This window comes from Meriones unguiculatus, chromosome X (assembly GCF_030254825.1).
Source record: "Meriones unguiculatus strain TT.TT164.6M chromosome X, Bangor_MerUng_6.1, whole genome shotgun sequence".
Lineage (NCBI taxonomy): Eukaryota > Metazoa > Chordata > Mammalia > Rodentia > Muridae > Meriones > Meriones unguiculatus.
Genome location: NC_083369.1, coordinates 144,558,973 through 144,583,288, shown reverse-complemented (window position 1 = coordinate 144,583,288; position 24,316 = coordinate 144,558,973). Strand labels below are relative to the sequence as shown.

Sequence of the window (24,316 nt, the reverse complement as noted above, 5' to 3'; positions counted from 1 at the left end):
CATCCAGGGACTATACCCAAAAAGCTGAGAAGACATCCTTCAGGAAAAACCAGCTTTCTGCAAAGGGGATTCTCTCCACCACAGGATCCCCAGGAACCACCAGAAAATAACCTCAAACACCTAAGATAACACAATGGGTAGAGACCAGCGTAAAAGCTCAAGCAACAAAAGACAGAGCAATATGGCATCTCCAGAACCCAGTTACCCACGGGCAAGTAGCCCTGGACACCCCACCATAACTGAAATCCAAGAAGATGACCTAACAAGTATACTCATGAAGATGATAACAGAGGAAACAAATAAGATTCGTAAAGACATAGAGGAAGATAAACTCAAACAGAATATTGCCATCCGTAAAGAAATAGAGGAAGCTGCATCCAAACAGTTTATGGCCTTTAAAAAGGAAATGCTTAAAACACTGAATGAAATGATAGAAACAGAGTTGAAGGAACTAAAAGAAAAACAGGAAAGTACAATCAGGCAGGTGAAGGAAGTAAACAAAACAACTCAAGACCTGAAGATAGAATTGGAAAAATTAAAGAAAACACAAATGGAAGAAATAATGGAAAGGAAGAATCTAGGGAAGAAAACAGGAACTACAGAGGTAAGCATAACCAACAGACTACAAGAGATGGAAGAAAGAATCTCAGGTGTAGAAGATACAATGGAAGAAATCGATGTATCTATCAAAGAAAATGTTAAATCCGAAAAATTCCTGACACAGACCTTCCAAGAAATGCAAGACAATAAGAAAAGACAAAACCTAAGAATAATAGGTATAGAGGAAAAAGAAGACTCCCTTCTCCAAGGCCCAGAAAATATTTTCAACAAAATCATTGAAGAAAATTTCCCCAAGCTAAAGGAGAGGCCAATTAGAATACATGAGGCCTACAGAACACCCAATAAATTTGACCAGAAAAGAAAATCCTCCCGCCACATAATAATCAAAACAGTAAGTATACAGAACAAAGAAAAAATACTAAAAGCTGCAAGGGAAAAAGGCCAAGTAACATATAATGGCAAACCCATTAGAATCACACCTGACATTTCAACAGAGACTATGAAAGCCAGAAGGGCCTGGACGGATATCATGCAGACCCTAAGAGAACACAGATGTCAGCCCAGGCTACTATACCCTGCAAAACTCTCAGTCCTCATAGATGGAGAAAACAAGATATTCAATGACAAAAACATATTTCAACAATACCTACAAACAAATCCAGCATTACAGAAGACACTGGAAGGGAAAATACAACCCAAGAAAGCTAGCTACATTCAAGAAAACACAGGAAATAAATAACCTCACTTCAGTAAAACAAAAAGCAACCAAGCTCACAACCTGATGACCACAGCCAACATCAAAATCAAGAGATCTAACAGCTACTGGTCATTAATCTCTCTCAACATCAATGGACTCAACTCTCCAATAAAAAGACACAGATTAACAGAATGGATACGTAAACAAAACCCAGCAATCTGTTGCATACAAGAAACACACGTAAGACACAAAGATAGACATTACCTGAGGGTAAAGGGTTGGAAGACGACTTTCCAAGCAAACGGACCCAAGAAGCAAGCAGGAGTAGACATTCTAATATCTGATAAAATAGACTTTCAACCAAAATTAATCAAAAGAGATGGGGAAGGACACTTCATACTCATCAAGGGAAAATTCCACCAGGAAGACATCACAATCCTGAACATCTATGCCCCAAATACAAGGGCACCCACATTTGTGAAAGAAACATTGATAAAATTTAAAGCACATATAGATCCCCACACACTAATAGTGGGAGACTTCAACACCCCACTCTCAACAAAGGACAGGTCAACCAAACAGAAATTAAACAAAGAAACAATGTCTCTGACAGAGGTCATGAATCAAATGGACCTAACAGACATTTACAGAACTTTACACCCAAACACAAAAGAATTTACCTTCTTCTCAGCACCTCATGGAACCTTCTCCAAAATAGACCATATAGTGGTTCACAAAGCAAGCCTCAACAGATACAAGAAGACTGAAATAATCCCATGTATCTTGTCTGATCACCATGGAATAAAGCTGGACCTCAACAGTAACAGAAATAACAAAAAGCCTACACACACATGGAAACTGAACAACTTGTTACTAAATGACAGCTGGGTCAGGGAAGAAATAAAGAAAGAAATTAAAGTCTTTCTAGAAATCAATGAAAATGAAGACACAACATACCCGAACTTGTGGGACACAATGAAAGCAGTGCTAAGAGGAAAGTTCATAGCACTAAGTGCCTTCAAGAAGAAACTCGAGACAGCTCATTCAAGCACCCTAATGGCTCACTTAAAAACCCTAGAAAAAGAAGAAGCAGACACACCAAGAAGGAGTAGACGGCTGGAAATAATCAAACTCAGGGCTGAAATCAATCAATTGGAAACAAATAAAACAATTCAAAGAATCAATGAAACCAAGAGCTGGTTCTTTGAGAAAATCAACAAGATCGACAAACCCTTAGCCAGGCTAACTAAAAGGCAGAGTGACACCACCCAAATCAACAAAATCAGAAATGAAAAGGGGGATATAACTACAGACACTGAGGAAATCCAAACAATCATTAGGACTTACTTCAAAAGTCTATATGCCACAAAATTTGAAAATCTAAATGAAATGGACAATTTTCTTGATCGATTTGACTTACCAAAGCTGAACCAGGACCAGGTAAATCAACTAAATAAACCTATATCCCCCAAAGAAATAGAAGCGGTCATCAAAAGTCTCCCATCCAAAAAAAGCCCAGGACCAGATGGCTTCAGCGCAGAATTCTACCAGACCTTCAAAGAAGAGCTAACACCAATTCTCTTCAAACTATTCCACAAAATAGAAACAGAAGGAATATTACCAAATTCATTCTATGAAGCCACAGTCACCTTGGTACCTAAACCTCACAAAGACTCAACAAAGAAAGAGAATTCCCGGCCAATCTCCCTTATGAACATTGATGCAAAAATACTTAATAAAATACTTGCAAACCGAATCCAAGAACACATCAAAGATATTATCCACTATGACCAAGTAGGCTTCATCCCAGGTATGCAGGGGTGGTTCAATATACGGAAATCCATCAATGTGATCCACCATATTAACAAACTGAAAGAAAAAAACCACATGATAATCTCCCTAGATGCTGAAAAAGCCTTTGACAAAATCCAACATCCATTCATGTTTAAAGTATTGGAGAGATCAGGGATACAAGGCACATATCTAAACATAGTAAAGTCGATATACAGCAAGCCTATAGCCAACATCAAACTGAACGGAGAGAAGCTTAAAGCAATCCCACTGAAATCAGGGACAAGACAAGGCTGCCCACTCTCTCCATATCTCTTCAACATAGTGCTGGAAGTCCTTGCTAGAGCAATAAGACAGTTGAAGGAGATCAAGGGGATACAAATTGGAAAGGAAGAAGTCAAATTATCACTATTTGCAGATGATATGATAGTATACGTGAGTGACCCCAAAAACTCTACCAGGGAACTCCTACAGCTGATAAACACCTTCAGCAAAGTGGCCGGATACAAAATTAACTCAAAAAAATCAGTAGCTCTCCTGTATACAAAAGACAAAAGAGCTGAGAAAGAAATTAGGGAAACAACACCCTTCACAATAGCCACAAATGACATAAGGTACCTCGGAGTAACCCTAACCAAGGAAGTCAAAGACTTGTATGAAAAAAATTTCAAATCTCTGAAGAAAGAATTAGAAGAAGATATGAGAAGATGGAAAGATCTCCCATGCTCATGGCTTGGCAAGATTAACATAGTAAAAATGGCCATCTTACCAAAAGCAATCTGCAGATTCAATGCAATGCCCATCAAATTACCAACACAATTCTTTAGAGACCTGGAAAGAAAAATTCTCAACTTCATCTGGAATAATAAGAAACCCAGAATTGCTAAAACAATCCTCTACAATAAAAGATGTTCCGGAGGTATCTCCATCCCTGATCTTAAGTTGTACTATAGAGCAACAGTTTTAAAAACTGCATGGTACTGGCATAGAAACAGAATGGTGGATCAATGGAACCGAACAGAGGACCCAAAAATAAACCCACACACTTATGGACACCTGATCTTTGACAAAGATGCCAAAACCATACAATGGAAAAAAGATAGCATCTTCAACAAATGGTGCTGGTCTAACTGGATGTCTACATGTAGAAAAATGAAAATAGATCCATACTTGTCACCCTGCACAAAACTGAAGTCCAAGTGGATCAAAGACCTCAACATAAAACCAGACACATTAAATCGGCTTGAAAAAAAAGTGGGAAATACCCTAGAACTCATTGGTACAGGGGAAAACTTCCTGAACAGAACACCAACAGCACAGGCTCTAAGAGCAACAGTCAATAAATGGGACCTCATGAAACTGAAAAGCTTCTGTAAAGCAAAGGACACCGTCGTCAAAACAAAGCGACCACCTACAGATTGGGAAAGAATCTTCACCAACCCTTTATCTGACAGAGGACTCATATCCAGTATATATAAAGAACTAAAGAAGCTGAAAAGCAGCAAACCAAGTAATCCACTTAAAAAATGGGGAACAGAGCTAAACAGAGAATTCTCTGTAGAGGAATACCGAATGGCAGAGAAGCACTTAAAGAAATGCTCAACCTCACTAGCCATTAGGGAAATGCAAATCAAAACAACCCTGAGATTTCACCTTACACCCATGAGAATGGCCAAGATCAAAAACTCAAGTGACAACACATGCTGGAGAGGTTGTGGAGAAAGGGGAACCCTTCTCCACTGCTGGTGGGAATGTAAACTTGTACAACCACTCTGGAAATCAATCCGGCGCTTTCTCAGACAACTAGGAATAGCGCTTCCTCAAGATCCAGCCATACCACTACTGGGCATATATCCAAAAGAGGCTCAAGTACACAAAAAGGACATTTGCTCAACCATGTTTGTAGCAGCTTTATTTGTAATAGCCAGAAGCTGGAAACAACCCAGATGCCCCTCAACTGAAGAATGGATGCAGAAATTGTGGTACATCTACACAATGGAATATTACTCAGCAATGAAAAATAAGGAAATCATGAAATTCGCAGGTAAATGGTGGGATCTGGAAAGGATCATCCTGAGTGAGTTGTCCCAGAAGCAAAAAGACACACATGGTATATACTCACTCATATAGACATACAACATAGGACAAACCCACTAAAACCTGTGCATATAAAGAAACTAAGCAAGAGAGAGGACCCTAACTAAAATGTCCAATCCCCATCCGGAAAGGCAAAGAGGATGGATATCAGAAGAAGAAGAAAACAGGAAACATCCTAGGAACCTACCACAGAGGGCCTCTGAAAGCCTCTGCCCTTCAGACTATCAAAGCAGATGATGAGCCTGATAGGCAACTGTTGGGCAGGTGAACAGAATTTTAGGTAAGAACTGGGAAATAGTAAGAGCTGGAGAGGACAGGGTCTCCACAAGGAGAGCAACAGAACAACAAAATTTGAACACAGGGAACTTCCAAGAGACTCATACTCCAACCAAGGACTATTCAGAGAGATAACCCAGAACCCCTGCACAGATGTAGCCCAGGGCAGTTCAGAGTCCAATTGGGTTACATAGTAATGTGAAGAGGGACTGCCTCTGACATAATTTGATTGGCCTGCTCTTTGATCACCTCCCTCTGGGGGGGAGCAGCTTTACCAGGCCATGGTACAGGACAATGCAGCCACTTTTGATGTGAACTGACAGACTAAGATCAGAAAGGAGAGGAGAACCTCCCCTATTAGTGGACTTGGGGAGTGGCATGCAAGCAGAAGGAGGAGGGAGGTTGGGATTGGGAGGGGAGGAGGGAGGGGCTTATGGGGGGATGCAGAATGAATAAAGTGTAATTGATGAAAAAAAAAAAAAAAGAAGGTATAATCTTTTGAGTTTGTGTGAAAAGTTCTCTAGACATCTATTAGGTCCAATTGAATTAGTGTCTCTGTAAGTGCCTTTGTTTCCCTATTTGGTTTCTGTCTAGATGATCTGTCCTTGCATGAGAGTGTGGAGTTAAAATCTCCTACCAGTAAGATGTTGGTATCGATGTGTGATTTAAGTTTTAATAATGTTTCCTTTACAAATGTAGGCACTCTTGTATTTGGGGCATAGATGTTCAGAATTGTGATGTTTTCTTGGTGGATTTTTCCTTTATTGAGTATGTAGTGTCCCTCCTCGTCTTCTTTGATTAATTTTGGTTAAAAGTATATTTTATTAGATATTAGTATAGCTACCCCAGGTTGTTTTCCGGATCCATTTGCTTGAAAAACCTTTTCCAACCCTTTACTCTGAGGTCATGTTTACCTTTGTTGCAAAGGTATGCTTCTTGGAGCAGCAGAATGTTAGATCCTGTTTCTGCATCCATTCTGTTAGTCTGTATCTTTTTATTGGAGAGTTGTGTCCATTGATGTTGATAGATAATAGTGACCAATGAATGTTAGTTTCTTTTATTGTGGAGTTCGTGGTCTTACTGTGGTCCATTGCTTGTTTTCTTTTAATTTTTGTAAGGTCATTATCTGTATCCTATGTTTTCTTGGATATAGATGTTTTCATTGGATTGGAGTTTTCCTTCTAGTATCTTCTGTAGGGCTTGTTTGCTGTGTAGAAATTGCTTAAATTTAGTTTTTTCATGGAATATTTTGTTTTCTCCATCTATATTGATTGAAAGCTTTGTACAGTATAGTAGTTTGGGTTGGTATCTGTGGTCCCTTAAATCTGCATGACATCTGCCCAGGCCCTTCTGGCTTTCATGGTTTCTGATGAGAAATCGGTGTGATTCTGATAGGTCTACCTTTATATGTTACTTGACATTTTTCCCTTGCTGCTTTTAATTTTTTTCTTTGTTCTGTATATTTACTGTTTTGACTATTATGTGACATGAGGAGTTTCTTTTCTTTTTTAGTCTACTTGGTGTTCTGTAGGCCTCTTGTATGTTTATGGACATCTCTTTCTTAAAGTTAGGGAATTTTTCTTCTATGATTTTCTTGAAAATATTTTCTTGACCTTGGAGACTGGAATCTTCATTTTCATCAATTTCTATTATTCTTAGATTTTTTTCTTTTAATGGCATCTTTTATTTCTTGGATGTTTTGTGTTTGGGACTTTTCTGAAATTACTTTTTCTTTGAGAGAAGTATCAATTTCTGTCAGCGTATCTTCAGCACCAGAGATTCTCCTTTCCATCTCTTGTATTCTGTTGGTGATGCTTACTTTTGTGGTTACTGATCTTTTCTCTAAGTTCTCCAGCTCCAGGGTTTTCTCTGTTTGTGTTTTTGTTATTGATTCTAATTCTGATTTTATGTCTTGCACCATTTCCTTGATCTGTTTGAAAGTGGCTTCCTGTCTCTCTATGATGGTCTCCATTTTTTTGTTTGTTTCTTCTCTATATGCCACTGATTTGCCTCTACTTGTCGTTCTATTTGTTTGGCTATATTTGCTTGTGTTTCTTTGAGTAATTTGGTCAGTTCCTCTTTCTTAGCCTCCACTTGGGAGGTCAATTGTTTGAGAGATTTGTTCACTTCCTCTTTAACTGTCTGGATTTGCTTGACTATTTCTCAGAGAGATTTGTTTGTTTCCTCTTTATGCTAGTCCTCTAATAACTGGATAAGCATATCTTTAAGGTCATTTTCCTGTGTTTTCAATGAATTGGAGTATCCATTGATTTGGTGAATTGATGGTGAAGCCAATATTTCCTGATTTTTGTTGGGTATGTTCTTTCGCCTACCTCTGGCCAGTTGCTTAACGTAAACATCACTGTTTGTTCTTGGGTTCTGCAGTTCAGATCGGTACCATCTTTCTCTAACATATGGAGAATTCATCAGGGAGATGAGAAAGGTCCAATGGTTTCAGCCTTTGCATTGGTGCTACAGCTGAACCAGTGGGAGGAATGTCCATGGGCGCAGAAGGACAAATGCAGGCGAGCCTGTGCATGTGGGTGGAAGTTTGCCTTGAGGGACAGGGTGCTAGAGAATGTAGAGGCCTTCAGTGTGAGGGAGGGGTGCCTTGCACTCACTGAAGTGGTCGTTAGTGCTGAAGTTATCCCATTCGCTGGTGACGATCACGTGCGCAAATTCTCTGAGTACATCATTGGCCTACAAGCTACTGGTAATCATCTCTAACTGAGCTCCAGGAGTTATTTGCCTAAACTCCGCTGGTAGCTCCACAGAGCCAGAAATTCTTTGTCTGAAGAAACCCTCTGTTTCTTACAGTGGATTTGGGGGTGGGAGGGATCTGATATCTGGCTGCTAGCTTAGAAGCACCCTGGATCTGGGGCTCTGCAGGCACTTGGGGGTGCACTGCCTCTCTAGCAGGTCAAATCGAAATGCACAGGGGTTCCTCCTATTCTCTACTGGCAGGGTTGGACCTGCTGAGCCAAATGTGTGCTCAGACAGCTCAGTGGTGTTGCAGCCACTATACTGGAAATCCAGTTGAGGCTACAGTACTGAGGTGTCTAGGTGCCTGCCTGCCAGGAAGTCTTGTGTAGCCACTACCTTGGCTCAGCGCTTGGTGCCCTTGGGCAGTTTTGCAGGACTGCCAGGCTTTGGTGGATGCATAGCCACTGAAGGACTAAGAAGCTCACACAGTCAGGCTCTCGAGTTGGTAAGGCTGGCCGCTCGCAGGCGTGGGACCCAGGCATGATTATACCGCATATCTTGGGCTTGGGACACAGGTGATGATGGCTGCTGAGGCTGAGGTGCTAGTATTCCTGCCTCTGCTGTCTCGGTTCTCAGGCAGCAAGTTCTATGCCCCTGGTGCTGTGGCTAGGCTCCTCGGAGGGGGAGGGACGCCCGAAGAAGTAAAGTACCCCTCTCCATTCAGAGAATTTCGTGTCTGACCTGAATCAGTAAGTTCTCCCCTCCTGTGATGTCCCCCCTCCTTCAGGGAGCCAAAATGTAGATTTTCCCATTTAAGTTGTCCCACCACTCACCAATTTCAGAGTTTCAAATCTGCCTTTCAGAAACGGTGCACACTAATCTCCGCCATCTTGGGTACCCCATAAAATTATTTTCACTGCTACTTCATAACTGTAATTTTGCTACAGTTATGAATCATAATGTAACTATTTGTTATGCAAAATGTCTGATTTATGAACCCCAAAGGTGTCACAACCCACAGGTTGTGCTTCAAAGGCTCACAGGGAGCTAGCTTGAAAAGTAGCAATGAGAATCTCAGAAGTTCCTCACTCAAAACATAAACAAAGTGATGAAAATCCAATTTAAGAGAAGACAGAACGAATAAATAACTATAATGCTTATGTATGTTTACTGAGACCAGCTTTGTTGGTTTGTTGATGTTACCTTTGCATCTGTCTGTTTGTTTACTGATATTTCTTTGAGACAGGGTCTTATGAAGATTGGGCTGGCCTCAAACTCTCTATCACTTTCACATTTCAAGTATGCTGCTATTCTCAGTCTGTCTGTCCATTTTGATGAGAAATTACTCAGGGAAACTTTCCATCTTATTTTCTAGAATCATTATTTACAGCTTCTAAAATAACGATCTGCAGAGAATCTCACAGTGGTGAGTGGAAGTTATGGAAGATCAAGTGACTAACAAAATGAATAAAGATATCTAGTGTTTTCTGGCCTTGAACATAGTGATGTTTACTATGAAATCAATTTCTAGAATTACCTTTTGTCTAGAAAAATAAGATTCATGCTGTCCTAGCCTACAAAGAATCCAACATATAGTAGCTTCATGGCAAATATCAGTGTACCCTACAGAAAGTTATTGTGTTTAAGAAAATCAGAGGAGTTGTGTCTAATTGGGGGAAGGAGCTTTCTTTTGAATAATACATGCTACAATGTTGTTATATTTCTTTCAGAGATCTAGGGCAGTCAGAGTAAGATTTTTCACCTCCTGTATTGCTTCTCTGAGAGAGAAGACTCATCCTAAGATTACTGACCTTATTTTCTGCCCATATATAGCAAGGAATATACTAGAAGGAGAAAAACTGCTTATGTTCAATACAGCAAAGAGCTGACTTAGAATTGAGAATGGTTAGAGCTACATGGGATTATACCATTGATATAATGCAAAGAATTTTGTAGAGTTGGCTCATTATCCTTGGTACAAAGTTGAGATTGTTTCAAACTGATATATGTATATATATATATATATATATGTATATATGAAGTAATGTATCATGGACAAAGTTGAGATTGTTTCAAACTGATATATATATATATATATATATATATATATATATATATATGAAGTAATGTATCATGGACCAAAGCTCTGAGAGAAGACTAAGATAAAAGAGAGAAATTATAGCTGATTCTACGTTTACCAGACATACCAGACATTTCTTATTAATATCTATGAGATTTCGCTCAATTGGTTAATTATTTTCTAAATCTGACCTTGTTAATTGCATATCCCTTTAGTCTTGACCTCATTCCTTGGCCTGTCAACACATCTAGTTCAAAATGAGCTTATAAATTGTTGGAAAAGACTTTCATGTGTAGACTTCCAAAACAATAACTACAAAACATGTTCTCTTTTCTTGACATGTAGCCACTTTTTCCATTCCATTTAGCTCTAAGTCAAGCTTTTGCTAACCACTTTTCATTAATGACCACTTCTGATGATCCTTTTAAACAGCAGCCCTCTGACCTTTGAGAGTGCAAATGAGTATGTACCCCTTCCAGTAGACCTCCACCTCACATGAGGTCAGAGAAGTGGCCACATTCATTCTTAAACACTCAGCAATTTTTTTATTTTGGAAAACTGAGGATTAATCCCAGCTGCCCCATGCTTGTCAACCTCTCTACCACTCAGCTATATCCCTAGGTATTACTTCACCGCTTACATTTTTCAGATCGGTTTGTTAGGCTGTCCTTTAAGTTGGATACATACTTAACCAAAGAAAGGGCAAAGTCATCCTTTCTTGCGGCAAAGGTGACATTTGAATGAATTTGATCCCTCTGTTCAAATGACGAAAAGTTTTTCCTTAGAGAAGAGTATCTTCTTTATAAATATTCAATATTGACCCATCAGATTTCACACTAAATCTTGATATATATGGTTAAAAAGTAAGAATTTGATTAGAAGCCTCTAATTCCTTTAACATCAAAGAGATTGTCATTATTTTCTGGTCCAGTGGTGTTCTAAAACTTAAGACTAATTCTTTTTCTGAGGTACATGAGAAGATTCTAACTGTAATTGCTAAGAGCATTGTCAGTTCCAGAAATGGAAAATAAAATTTCCAAGAGAAGCAGCAATATTCAGACCACTGTTATAATTGCAAGTTTTGTCTGCAAGGGAGAAGCATAATTCTTGAAATGAAGAACAAAAGGTTACATACTATTAATTGGTTGGCTTTAATATTAAGGTTGTCTAAAAAGGCCCAAATTGCTGGTTTGGATCATGTCCATGGGAGATAAATGGAAAGCAAAGAAGAACACACAGAAAATAAATGTTGTGGATTTGATCGTATGGTGTTATAGAAAAATATTTTAGACATAAACGGAGTGGATAAGATGCATACAATAATGTAATTTTCTGTGTATTTGTCTATCTCTTAACAATATCATCTGATATGTAGCAGTGGGAAATTAAGGTGAAATGGATCAATGAGTTCTGGGTGAATACAGAAAGGGTCTTCTACAACACAGTCTTGCCTATCAAGGTTTTGTAGAGAAATTCTCCAATCTTCTAGGTTCTGATTGGCAATGATTATGAGTCATCTTAATCCAGGTTGGAAATAAATGTGTATCACTCAAGGAATATGGAACCAAGTTAAGGTATATAGGTAGAATTGAGAAGATTTGATCCTTTTCCTCAGTTGGGTTGCCTTGTCAGGCCCCAGTGGGAGAGGATGCACTTAACACTGCTGAGATTTGAGGTGCTAGGATATGAGCTTAGCATACCTGTCTTCTGAGAGGCAGCAGCAGCAGCTGATGGATACAAATGCAGAGACCCACATCCAAACAATAAGTCAAGCTATGAGAGTTTTGTGGAAGAGTAAGAGGAAGGATCCAGAGAGCTGGAGGGATCAAGAGCACCACAAGAAAACCTATGGAGTAAACTAACCTGGACCCATGGAGGCTCACAGAGACCAAAGAGCAGGCAAGGGTTAGAACATACGTAGCTTCATTCACATGGGTTCCCTAACAAAGGAATAGGGGCTGTCTCTGACTCTTTTGCCTGCCTTTGGATCCCTTTCCCCTAGCTGGGCTTCCATGTCTGTCTTCAGTGGAAGAGGATGCCCTTAGTCCTGCTGCAGTCTTCCCATGAAAAAGAAGCAGCCTTGAAGTGGAATATTTTCTTGAACTTATGAACAGTTTTCTGAAGTGGAATAAAGAGCAAGTTATGCCAAATGTATAATATATTAGATTGCCTTGACCAATAATTTCTTTTCCAAGCTCAGAATTCTCTTAACATTAGAATCCAAGAGTCCTGAAAGTTTCTAGTATATTCTTATTAGAAAATGGTATTATTCCATGCTACCTTTATTCCAGCTGTGGTCGAGTAGATAGTTGCATTATTTACAAAGAGTTTAGGGGCAAACCACCCATTCTTCTTGCCTCCTTGCTTGATTGTTTGGGCTTAGAATCTTGAGATCCTATTACCCCTGCACAGATGTAGCCCATGGCAGTTCAGTATCCAAGTGGGTTCCATAGTAATAGGAACAGGGACTGTCTCTGCCATGAACTGATTGGCCTGCTCTTTAATTACCTCCCCCTGAGGGGGAAACAGCATTACCAGGCCACAGAAGAAGACAACGCAGCCACTCCTGATGAGACCTAATTGACTAGGATCAGAAGGAAGAAAAAGAAGACCTCCCCTATCAGTGGACTTGGGGAGGGGCATACATGCAGAGGGTGGAAGAAGGGAGGGATGGGGATGGGAGGAGGAAGGGAACCACGGGGGGGGGATACAAAGTGAATAAAGTGTAATTAATAAAGAAAAAAATAACTCAGGAAACTGAAAAAAAAAAAAGAATCTTGAAATCAATGGAAATCTCCATTAGCATTACTTCTTCTGTGGTGGCTTGAATGAAAATGGCCCTCATAATCTCATGTATTTGCATACTTTTTCCCTACTTGGTGTAGCTCTTTGGGAAAGATTAGGAAATGTGGTCTTGTTGGAGGGGATGCATCAGTGGAAGCTTGCTTTGGGGTTTCAAAAACGCCATGCCTTCCGCAGTTATCTCTCCTCATGTTTGTGGGTCTAAATGAGAGCACTCGGATACTGCTCCAGTGCCATGCCTGCCACTCAACCTGCTGCCATGTTCTCTGCCATGGTGGTCATGGACTCTAATTCTGTACAATCATGAGGTTCAAATTAATTGCTCCCTTTTATAAGTTGGCTTGGTAATGGTATCATATTACAAAAATAGAAAAAGTAGTTATAGACACATTCCCATTACTCTCATCTCTACTAATAGCAGCTTTATTCACTAAGAGGCTTCCTTGCACATACAGCACAACTGTGCTACAGGCAGCTATAGACCAGCTGTTTATAGGAGAAAGTGGGTTACTGAAGTGGAGTGATCCATGGAGAGATGTAGGAGACAAACTTCCCAAGAAGCCTATTGATTACTCACATAAAACTGTCACCTGAGAGTCCCATATCCATGAATTATTTTCTTTATCAATGCTTATCATTATCTGTTGCAGGCTATGCTGATTTTGTGATTAGTATTTCATTAATGGCTTTTTCATGTCTAAACACAATCTCTACAAAAATAAATATTCTGACTTTTTTTTTTTCATTATGTAACTCCCAACTCTAGGACAATAACAAGCCATACCAAGCAATCAACACAAAGGATTTAACGTAGGGAAAACATATCAAGGTCTTTAAACAGGCAACTTTTGCTGCATGACATATCTACCCTCAAAGCCGGCTTTTAGCCTATTGGCCATGTCAGGACAGCCAACCAAGTTCATAGGTATACAGACCTAGTTTCTGACCCTTGAAAGTCTGAATTACAAAGGATATATAGATGACAAAGATGTGATGATCACATGGAAAATATGTGTCATTTTTGAAACCTGACTCAAGATCTTTGGATTATCTGATTTTCTATTTTTTTTACAAAGCTACAACACTAATTTCTGGAGCCAGAGAGCTATCTTCTTTCTTTGAGTATAATTCTGAATCTCTTTATACAGTTTTTGAGCATCTCCAATTGTTATGATAACTATTTTACTCTGCTTTTTGCATAAATTGATTGTGAGACCTGTAACATATTTTATAACCAAAAATGTGTTACTTCTAGTGAATCCTGAATGAGTTTTTCTTCCCAGTTTTCATGGATTGAATTAACTAATGCCATTTCTGTCTACTGCAGAAGCTTTTTTATCATTGTGGCATTTTAAAACCAACATCTGGTGTATATGATGCACAATTTAGTCACTCTGTTTTCCTTTTCGATAGGTTTTTAACTTGCCATTTGGATAATCTTTTTCATTTCAATATTGGCCTACTCTTTTGACTGTGGAACAGAATGTCTTGTGCTACATTTATAGAAGCAATTTTCTTTCACATAGCTAGAGTAAAATGCATACACTATAATGTACTAAACTACACATAACATTTGATGTCTGCTGCAGCAAATGTCATTTAAGTCCCTCAGTCGTGTATATCACTCACCATTTCGTGAAGCTAAACAAAACTCGTATTTATTGGTCTGAGCATTATTTTCTACATTTAATGGTCTCATTTGACCACCTGTAGCTAAACATTAAAAGTATCACAGATAAGGCCTGACAGTGATGATAATTCTAAGTTGCATGTACTCTACATATGAACATTACAAGACTTTATTGGCTGGTTCAAGTCTTCATTTCTTTATTTTCTTACCGAGTAAACACACACACACACACACACACACACTATATATATATATATATATATATATATATATATATATATATATATATATACATACATACATATACACTTATTTGGTGGCCTTCCCTATCCCATTCATTTCTAGTTACCTTCTAAAGAAGTTACCTACTCTCACATCATTGTCTCAGGATCTAATTCCAATAGACTCCAAATTAAAATATCCTGTGTTTTCAAATATTTTCAGTAACATTTCCTCATGTTTAAACACTGCTTTCATTACAATTAAATCTTCTTTTTGCTGCAACTTTGAACTCAAATCTTAGAAAGATCACATTCTGTTGCACAAATTGTTACTCTTACCACAATTGCTACTCTGTCCTCCACTGTTTTGGGGGAGGGTAGGTTTAAGGATGTGTGTGTGTTTAAAAGCTTACATTTATATATTTCAAATGAATGTGTGTTTATATGTGTCAAATGTTTATGGTACAGTAAGAGGACATGATATGAGAGACATTCATTAAAATTATTTCATTACACTGAGAAAGTTAACAATTTTCAGAAAAGAAATGTAATATAATTCGTTCATATGAAAATTTAAGTTTGTACTTATTTGATATGTATGACAATCAATAGTGAAAAGAAGATAATAAGTGCAAATGTTCTATTTGTATTATGAAATCGTAAGTGGAAACATCTGAAGGAATGGAGTTGAGACTTTACATCATATTATTTTTTGTTTTCTTTTTACATTTCTGTTTATTTATTTTACATTCCAAGGGTGAACCCTACTTCTCTTCCTCTCAGCTCCCTCACCCCTCCTTACTGCTTCATCTCTCCCCCTTCACCTAGAAAAGAGGTGCCCCTTCCCTCTGCATCAACCCTCACCACCACACCAAGTCACAATAGGACTGAGCCCATCTTCATCCCCACAGCAAGGCTAGGCCAGGCCAGACCGTCCTTCCAGGAGGAAGCAATCCAAAAGCAGGCAATAGATTCCATGTTAGAAACAGTCATCCCCCCACCCCCGCAACCTCGTCAGGTGACTCACATGCAAACCAAGCCATCCATTGGTTATATATGTGCAGGGGTCCAGATCCAGACCATGCATGCTCCCTAGTTGATGCCCCAGTCTCTGTAATACCCCAAGAGTCTGGGTTAGTTGTCTCTGCTGATCTTCCTGTGAGATTCCTGTCCCACCCAAGTTCTTCCTTCCTTCCCCAAACACATCCGCAAGACCTGTAGAGCTCTGCCCCATGCTTAGCTGCAAGTCCCAGCATCTGTCTCTATCTGCTGCTGGCTGGTGCCTCCCCGACAACAGTCAAGTTAGGCTCCTGTCTGCAAGCACAGCAGAACACCATTAATAGTGTCAGGGGCTGGCTCTCTACCATGAGGTGGGTCTCAGGTTGGGTCAATTATTGGTTGCACTTTCCCTCAATCTATGTTCCCTGTTTATCCCTGCACTTCTTGTAGGCAAGGTAATTTTTGGGTCAAAAATTTTTGGGTTTTGTGGATGGGTTGTTCTTCCCCTACCTCCACTTCTCCTGCCTGGCTAGCAGATGGTCACCTCAGTCTTTATCTTCACACCAGCCAGGAATCTGAGATAGAGTCATTCCTATATTCTCCCAGGAGCCCACCCTGTCGCAGACCTCCAGCTTGACAAAGAGATGCCTCCCTCAGTTTCCTTTTGTGTTCCCAGCCCTCTCACTTGCCAATGCTGTTATTTCCACATCTGATCTCCACCATAGTTTCCCTCCACGTTCCATCTCCTGCCCATTTCCAAAAAACTGAAAAAAATCAAACATCAACAAATCAAATAATCCAATTAAAAATGGGGTATAGAGTTAAACTGAGATTTCACAACAGAGAATGCTTGAATGTCTGAAAAGCACTTAAAGAAATGCTCAAAAGAAAGCTATCAGAGAAATGCAAATCAAAATGACTCTAAGATTCCATCTTATACCAGTCAGGATGGGTAAGATCAAAACTCAAGTGACAACACATGCTGGAGAGGATATAAAGAAAGGGGAACACTGCTCCGTTGTCATTAGGAGTGCAAAGTTATACAACCTCTCTGGAAATCAATCCAGTGCTTTCTCAGAAAATTGGGAATAGTTCTACCTCAAGACCTAGCTATACCACTCCTGGGCATATACCCATAAGATGCTCCACCATTCAATAAGGACATTTGCTCAACCATGTTCATAATGGCTTTATTCATAATAGCCCAAACTTGGAAACAACCTAGATGTCCCTCAACTGAAGAATGGATACAGAAATTGTGATACATTTACACAATGGAATACTACTCAGCTTAAAAAAAAGAAAAGAAAAAAGAAATCATGAAATTTGCAGGCAAATGGATGGAACTAGAAAAGATCATTCTAAGTGATGTAACCCAGATCCAGAAAAACACACAAGGTATGTACTCACAAGCAAATATTAGACTGACAGTACAGGATAACCATACTACAATCAACAGACCAAAAGAAGCAAAGTAACAAGGAGGACACAAGGGAGGGTACCAGAATTTTATTTAGGAGGGGAAATAGAATAGACAGCAGAAGTGAATGAAGAGAGGGAACTGCATCACAGTATTTTCAAGTGCTATAGTTAAGAATGGACAAAAGAGATTTTTGGTTGCTGCATCTGGACAGTATAATTATGCCTTAAAGCTCAACATCTCTTTGTAGTATGTGCCCATAAGTACATGTGTGTGTAGCAAGGGAATGTTATATAGCTTTCCCTAAGCCAAAAGTTATCCCCAAATCATGTTGATTTCCTGTCAATTTTTGTGTCATTTCAGGTCATAATTCTTGTTCCCTAAATCTATTAATGGTTCACTTTGTTTGTTGCTGTTTTTGCTAGTGTTCTGAGAAGGATGAATTATTTTCATCACAGATACTTCTAATGAGGACAATAAGACGTGGATCAGGGAGGTATTGACAATATATAATTATGTAGATCATTAAAATATGAAATAAATAATCAGTCACAATTGTATATGTTGTCTTTAAAGATTTATTAACAGTTTTGAAGAGTATCAATATGAGGGTATTAGTAAACATACAATGTCTATTTTTAAAGAATTAATAAAATATTATTTTATACAATAAAACCAAATATAAGTGGAAGACAAGCCTTAAATAAATTATGAGTTGTGACCCTATTTATGTTACTGGAAAGTGGCTAAAACTTTTTCTAATACTTTAGGTGAAATTTCTGTTTTATATAGCAGCCAATTAATTTGTACAACTGAATTTGGATAATGAAGTGGATTCTACAGTGGTGGAAAATCCTATCAATTAACAGCTCTATTCAAGGTCTGACCACCAAACCCCAAGGCCATGTAGTCAGTTGGCCCAGAGAAAATGGATGTATAGTGTTGTAGGATCAGCAGCAAAAACAATTGCATAATAATGTCTTAGAATTATTGTCAAAATAATAATAAGCCAGGAGTTGACAAAACATTATGCACCTATAAAAATGGAATGATGACCGACGAAGAAGTAAGAGAAATGGACACAGACTGAATTTTAAGCTTTGCACTAATTCTTGCCAATCAATTGTTCTAATGATGCACATATTATAACTTAAATTAAAAGCATTAGCAGAGTCATTATTGCATAGAAGAACTATTACAAAACAGGAAACTCACACTTCTCCTCATTTTCATTTCAAATATATGTTATTGGCTTCTAATTGGGTTAATGAGAAAGCACACTTACTTTGTTCTTATGGGATACAGTTTTTATTGAGGTATACATATAAAAGCTAATGGGCTTTCCCCTTCCTAAACACAGTTGAATTGATGTTTTATGTACTATTAGGCAATCATATTTAATATCATGATAGTATTTATCTAGTTAGGAACAAGGCATCTAGAAATGAGGCACTGTGTTTTAGTTACTTTTCTATTGCTGTGATAAAACACCATGACCAAGGCAAATTAGAAAATGTAAAATTTGGCTCATATTCTCAGAGTGTTAGATACCATGATGGCAGAGTGAAAGCATGGGTACAGAAACTACTGAGAGGGCACATCTCAAAACTATATAAAAAAGAAACACATACTTAAAAACTTCAAAGCTTGGCACCAGTGACACACCTCCTTCAAAAATGCCATACCTCCTAAACCTTCTGAGTTTTTGAATATAGGATTCAATGGAGACCTTTCTCATTAAAACCACCACATCCTGTATTTTTCATGATTTCATAATCTCTTCTGAAAGAGATGAAATTTGCAGGCAAATGGTGGGAGCTAGAAAAAAAGCATCCTGAGTGAGGTATCCCAGAAGCAGACAGACACACATGGTATATACTCACTTATAAGTGGATATTAGACATATAACATAGGATAAACATAATAAAATCTGTACACCTAAAGAAACCAAGCAAGAAGGAAGACCTTGGGTAGGACGATCAATCCTCACTCAAAAAGAAAAAACAGAATGGACATTGGAAGAAGGAGAAAACAGGAAACAGGACAGGAGCCTACCACAAAGGGCCTCTAAAAGATTCTACCCTGCATTATATCAAAGCAGAGGCTGAGGTTCATAACCAAACTTTGGGAAGAATGCAGGAAAATCTTATGAAAGAAGAGGGAGTTAGTACTACCTGGAGAGGACAAGAGCTCCACAAGGAGAACAACAGTACCAAAATATCTGGGCCAGGGGTCTTTTCTGAGACTGATACTCCAACCAAGGACCATTCATAGATATTGCCTAGAATCCCTGCACAGATGTAGTCCGTGGCATCTCAACCTCTAAGAGGGTTCCGTAGTGATGGAAATAGGGACTGTGTCTGACATGAATTCTGTGGCTGGTTCTTTGACCACCTCCCCCTGAGTGGAGAACAGCCTTGCCAGGCCAGGCCAGGCCAGGCCAGGCCGCAGAGAATAACAATGGAGCCAGTCCAATAAGACCTGATAGACTAAGATCAGATGGAAGGAGAGGAGGACCTCCCCTATCAGTGGACTTGGAGAGGGACATGGAAGGAGAAGAGGGAGGAAGGGTGGGATTGTGAGGGTGCTACAGCTGGGATACAAAGCGGAAAAACTATAGTTCATATAAAAATAAAATAAACAAATTAAAAAATTAAAAAAACAGATTTTTTGGGGGGCTTCGCCAATGGAGAATAGAGTTGTAGAAGGGAGCAGAAATCTGGGATTTCTTAGATATATAACAAGGAATTCAATATCACCACTGTCTCTTGCCTACAGTGACTAAAAAGGACTCTAAATAGGAAGGGTTAGTAGTTTAAAGTGTGGTTGAGAGGGCTTCAAGTTTGACCTTGGTTACTCTCTGACAAGGAGTTACTCCTTAACTCCTCTTTAAGTTTACTCATATTAAAATGGAAATATTGGTAATGTTTTTATTATAGGATGAGAATTAAGAGGAAGTTTAAGCAGTTACGTGGCATATAGTAACTGAAAAATAAATGTCATTTTTCTATCATTCTAATTCTTTTCAATACTTATATTCTGATATCTTCTCTGTGTTAGATGGGTCAGAAGCAATGTCAGGTTCTTAGTCATTTTCATATGGATCCAGCAACTGTGTGCGTGTGTATGTGTATATGTGTGTACACATATAATATATACTATTATAGTAAAATATATACTGTATATATAATAATAAGAAAACCTTAGTTTTACAGGATGAGCAGACAGAAATTATGAGGACAAAATATCATGTATTTAGTATTAATGTATTTCACATTAACACTTGTTTTCTCCTATACATAAGCTGTATTTCTTGTTTCCAAACCCGTGGTTTGATTCTTGAAGGATGGATAAGCTAGTTTCTCATTTCCCATGATATAGCCAAATTTACTGTCTTTGGTACTGTGACATCATTGACAGCGGGAAACCATGTTCCTGGTCTTTGCACTTGTACTTAGTCAATGCAAAGGACACTATTGGTACCTGACATCTCTCTCTAATAGTCTTTGTAGCACACACACACAAAAAAATCCCATTTCTCTAATCATGGACATCTGCTAGTTATAGGAGCTGGTTGATAGTACCAGAGAGTAAATACTTTTTGGAATATTCTTCCATGGGTAATAAATAGTTGATAGATAAATATCTGAGGCATTGTATAGAAGCTCCTAGCAGCCTTATTGAACTCATTTGCCACACTGTACACTATAAATGTTCTTTTCCTTCTAGTCCTTCCCAAACAAATTACTTATAATCAAATATTTGACTCCATATGTGCTTTTTATAAAAGGATCTTATTTTATTTTTAGTTGTGTGTATGTGTACATGTTTCTGTGTGGAAATGTGCATGCATATGAACTTCTCTCTCTCTCTCTCTCTCTCTCTCTCTCTCTCTCTCTCTCTCTGTATGTGTGTGTGTGTGTGTGTGTCCAAGGAGGCCAGTGGTTACTGGTAATACACCCTCCTACCTTTAGTTGGAGTTACACCTTATAGGGGTGCTCTTCTGAGTATTCTAGAAGAGCAATATGTGCTCTTACTCACTGAACCATTTCTGTAAATCTTTAATTTAGGTTTTTGGTAACCCAAACCAAGACAATAGGTAACAATGGGTAAGGAAACTCAATATAAGCTTCTACTGAATACTAACTCTGAGCGTATGGAGCTAGAACCAATATTATAAGGTCTGAGACCTTAGGTGAATCATATGTTTATAAACTGGCTGGTAATTTTGGCAGAAAAAAGAGAATAGGGTCCCCAATATCTTTCCACATTCCTACTATTGGAATTAATTTTATTTTTCTCTATTATGTATATTATGAAAAGGCAATCATAGTACATGGAACTTCTAAATTAGAAAAAGATGAAAGGAAACATTACATAATTGCAATCTTATCAACCAACAGTTTTCTTGTTCATAACTGTATCTGTCTGTAAAAGCCTCATAGCACTAAGACATGGAAAATGCAACACCAAAAGAAATGTATAAGTGCCTCTACACATGCCAACTATGAATTTATGAGGAAAACCATTAAACTTTGCAGACTTTCATATCTTAAGGAACAAAGTCTAGGCGTCCCTGATTTGCAGGCTTGTTTTATGGTTTAGAAATCCTTAACTGATGTGGGTATAAAGAGCCTGCTAGGTTATAAAATGAGAATCATTTAGATATTTTTATGTTGTTTATTGTTGGTTTTTTTGTTTGTTTCTGTACTTTCATCTCTTTTATACAATTTTCTGTCTCCATAATATTCTACAAATCACAAGTAATGTTTACTTCAAGCATAAATTTGTGTCTAATGAGAAATTATTGAGAACATTTTTCAGTGTCAGTAACATTTATAAGACTATGTTCAAGTATCATACTTGTGAAGAAAACTGGAACTGGCTTCAACCTGTTTATATTTATAATCTATATCTGTAACTAGCAAAGTGTCAGTCACATAAGAAAAATTGGCTGGGTGAAGTGATATTTTGTTATTGGAAATATTTTATTCTCATAAACCACAACTTTAAGGAAATGTTCATAGTATAAAGTGAAACAAACCATGGCACAAAACTAACCACATTACCCACAAATGCACACATGCACTCTATACACAGCCACCACTATGCTACAATTCTTTAAATATATACTCAAATATTGAAGATAGAAACTAAAAAATAATTACAAAATCATTTGGATTTGTTTTCCAATAATTCCATATAATTTATTCATTATATCCAACTATTAATTTATATGGAATTATTGGTGATTTATTTATTCATGTTTGCAATTCAATAGTCATCAAATGTTTAAATACTAATATGTGCTATTTTTGAAATAGTGACAATGTTTATAAAAGTACTTATAAATATCAGGACCAGAAAAGAATAACATGGTAAAATATATACGTATTACACTTGAATCAATCATACAATGACCAGTATGGAACTTTTCTGTATTAATATTGACATATACTGTTTATTTTCTTCCCTTTGTAGGGATTGAAGTCCAGCCTATCTGAACAGGTGCTTCCCTTCCACTTGAAGGAAGAAGCAAACACATGCAACAAGAATGAAACACATATGAACTTACAAAGAGTGTGACAGCACATCCAAGATGTGCGCAGACTCAAACCAGATGAAATCAAAGCACTGAGAAAGAGAAATAGAAACAAAGTCCCACACCTAACCAAGAAGTTACTTGCAATTGATATCTGCTGGAAAGAAAAAATCAATTTTCTCCAAAGGAGTGTCACTTCACTCCAGGTAAGGTCTACGTCTAGGAATAATTAGCCTAAACAAATTGGACTTCATGTTTCTTGTACACCTTTTGTTGTTTTGGTGTTCTCTGTCTTATTGATTTAAACATATTTATACATCTTTAGGATTATAATACAAATATATCATTCTCCCTTTCTTTCCCTCCCTTCAAATCTACCCACATACCTCTTCTTGCTCTATTTAAAATGCATGGCCTATTTTTTCTTTAATTGTTGTTACATATATGTATATGTATACACATATGTGTTCCTAGGTATTTAAATACAACCTGTTCAATCTGTTCGTGTTATTTATATTTTCAGGTTGACCATTTGGTATTGGGTAACAAAATGTTGTTCTTCTCTAGTTCCAGATATTTCTGCAGCTCAAATCTTTAGTTTCCTGTAGTTCTTTGTATAGAGTTGAGGTCCTATAGGCTTTTCCCATGCACTTTAACATGGTTATTGTTTTTGTCCTTGATCAGACCATAGTTAGGAATTAATATTGATGAGACTTTATGGGCATGACTTCTGACATACATAAGTGACACAGTCTCATAACAACTCCCCCTACCTTCTGACTATTACTTTCTGCCCCCTCTTTCAAAATGATCCCACAATCTTAGATACAGGAGCTATTTTGGAGATATTTCAGTTAGCGCATGGCTCCACAACTCTGTGTTTTGATTGGCTATGGCTTTCTGAAATGCAAAGAGAATTTATTGCAAAGAGAAGATTCCTTGCTCAGTGATGAGGACTGCTCTTATCTGTGGGTATAAAAATCACCTTACACCCATCAGAATGGCCAATATCAAAAACTCAAGTGACAACACATGCTGGAGAGGTTGTGGAGAAAGGGGAACCCTTCTCCACTGCTGGTGGGAATGTAAACTTGTACAACCACTCTGGAAATCAATCTGGTGCTTTCTCAGATAACAAGGAATAGCGCTTCCTCAAGATCCAGCCATACCACTCCTAGGCATATATCCAAAAGAGGCTCAAGTACACAAAAAGGACATTTGCTCAACCATGTTTGTAGCAGCTTTATTTGTAATACCCAGAAGCTGGAAACAGCCCAGATGCCCCTCAACTGAAGAATAGATGCAGAAAATGTGGTACATCTATACAATGGAGTATTAGTCAGCAATGAAAAATAAGGAAATCATGAAATTTGCAGGTAAATGGTGGGACCTGGAAAGGATCATCCTGAGTGAGTTGTTCCAGAAGCAAAATACACACATGGTATATACTCACTCATATAAACATACAGCATAGGATAAACCCACTAAAATCGGTAC

General features: G+C 38.1%; 1 long non-coding RNA gene across 1 annotated transcript in view; it reads left to right on the top strand.

Annotated features, from left to right (window-relative positions):
• Positions 1-24,316, top strand: part of LOC132650096 (uncharacterized) — a 365,111-nt gene that overhangs the window by 192,968 nt on the left and 147,827 nt on the right. Inside the window, exon 2 of the long non-coding RNA XR_009588465.1 lies at positions 22,759-23,025. This is a non-coding gene — a long non-coding RNA (uncharacterized LOC132650096). The remainder of the gene's footprint in view (positions 1-22,758; positions 23,026-24,316) is intronic.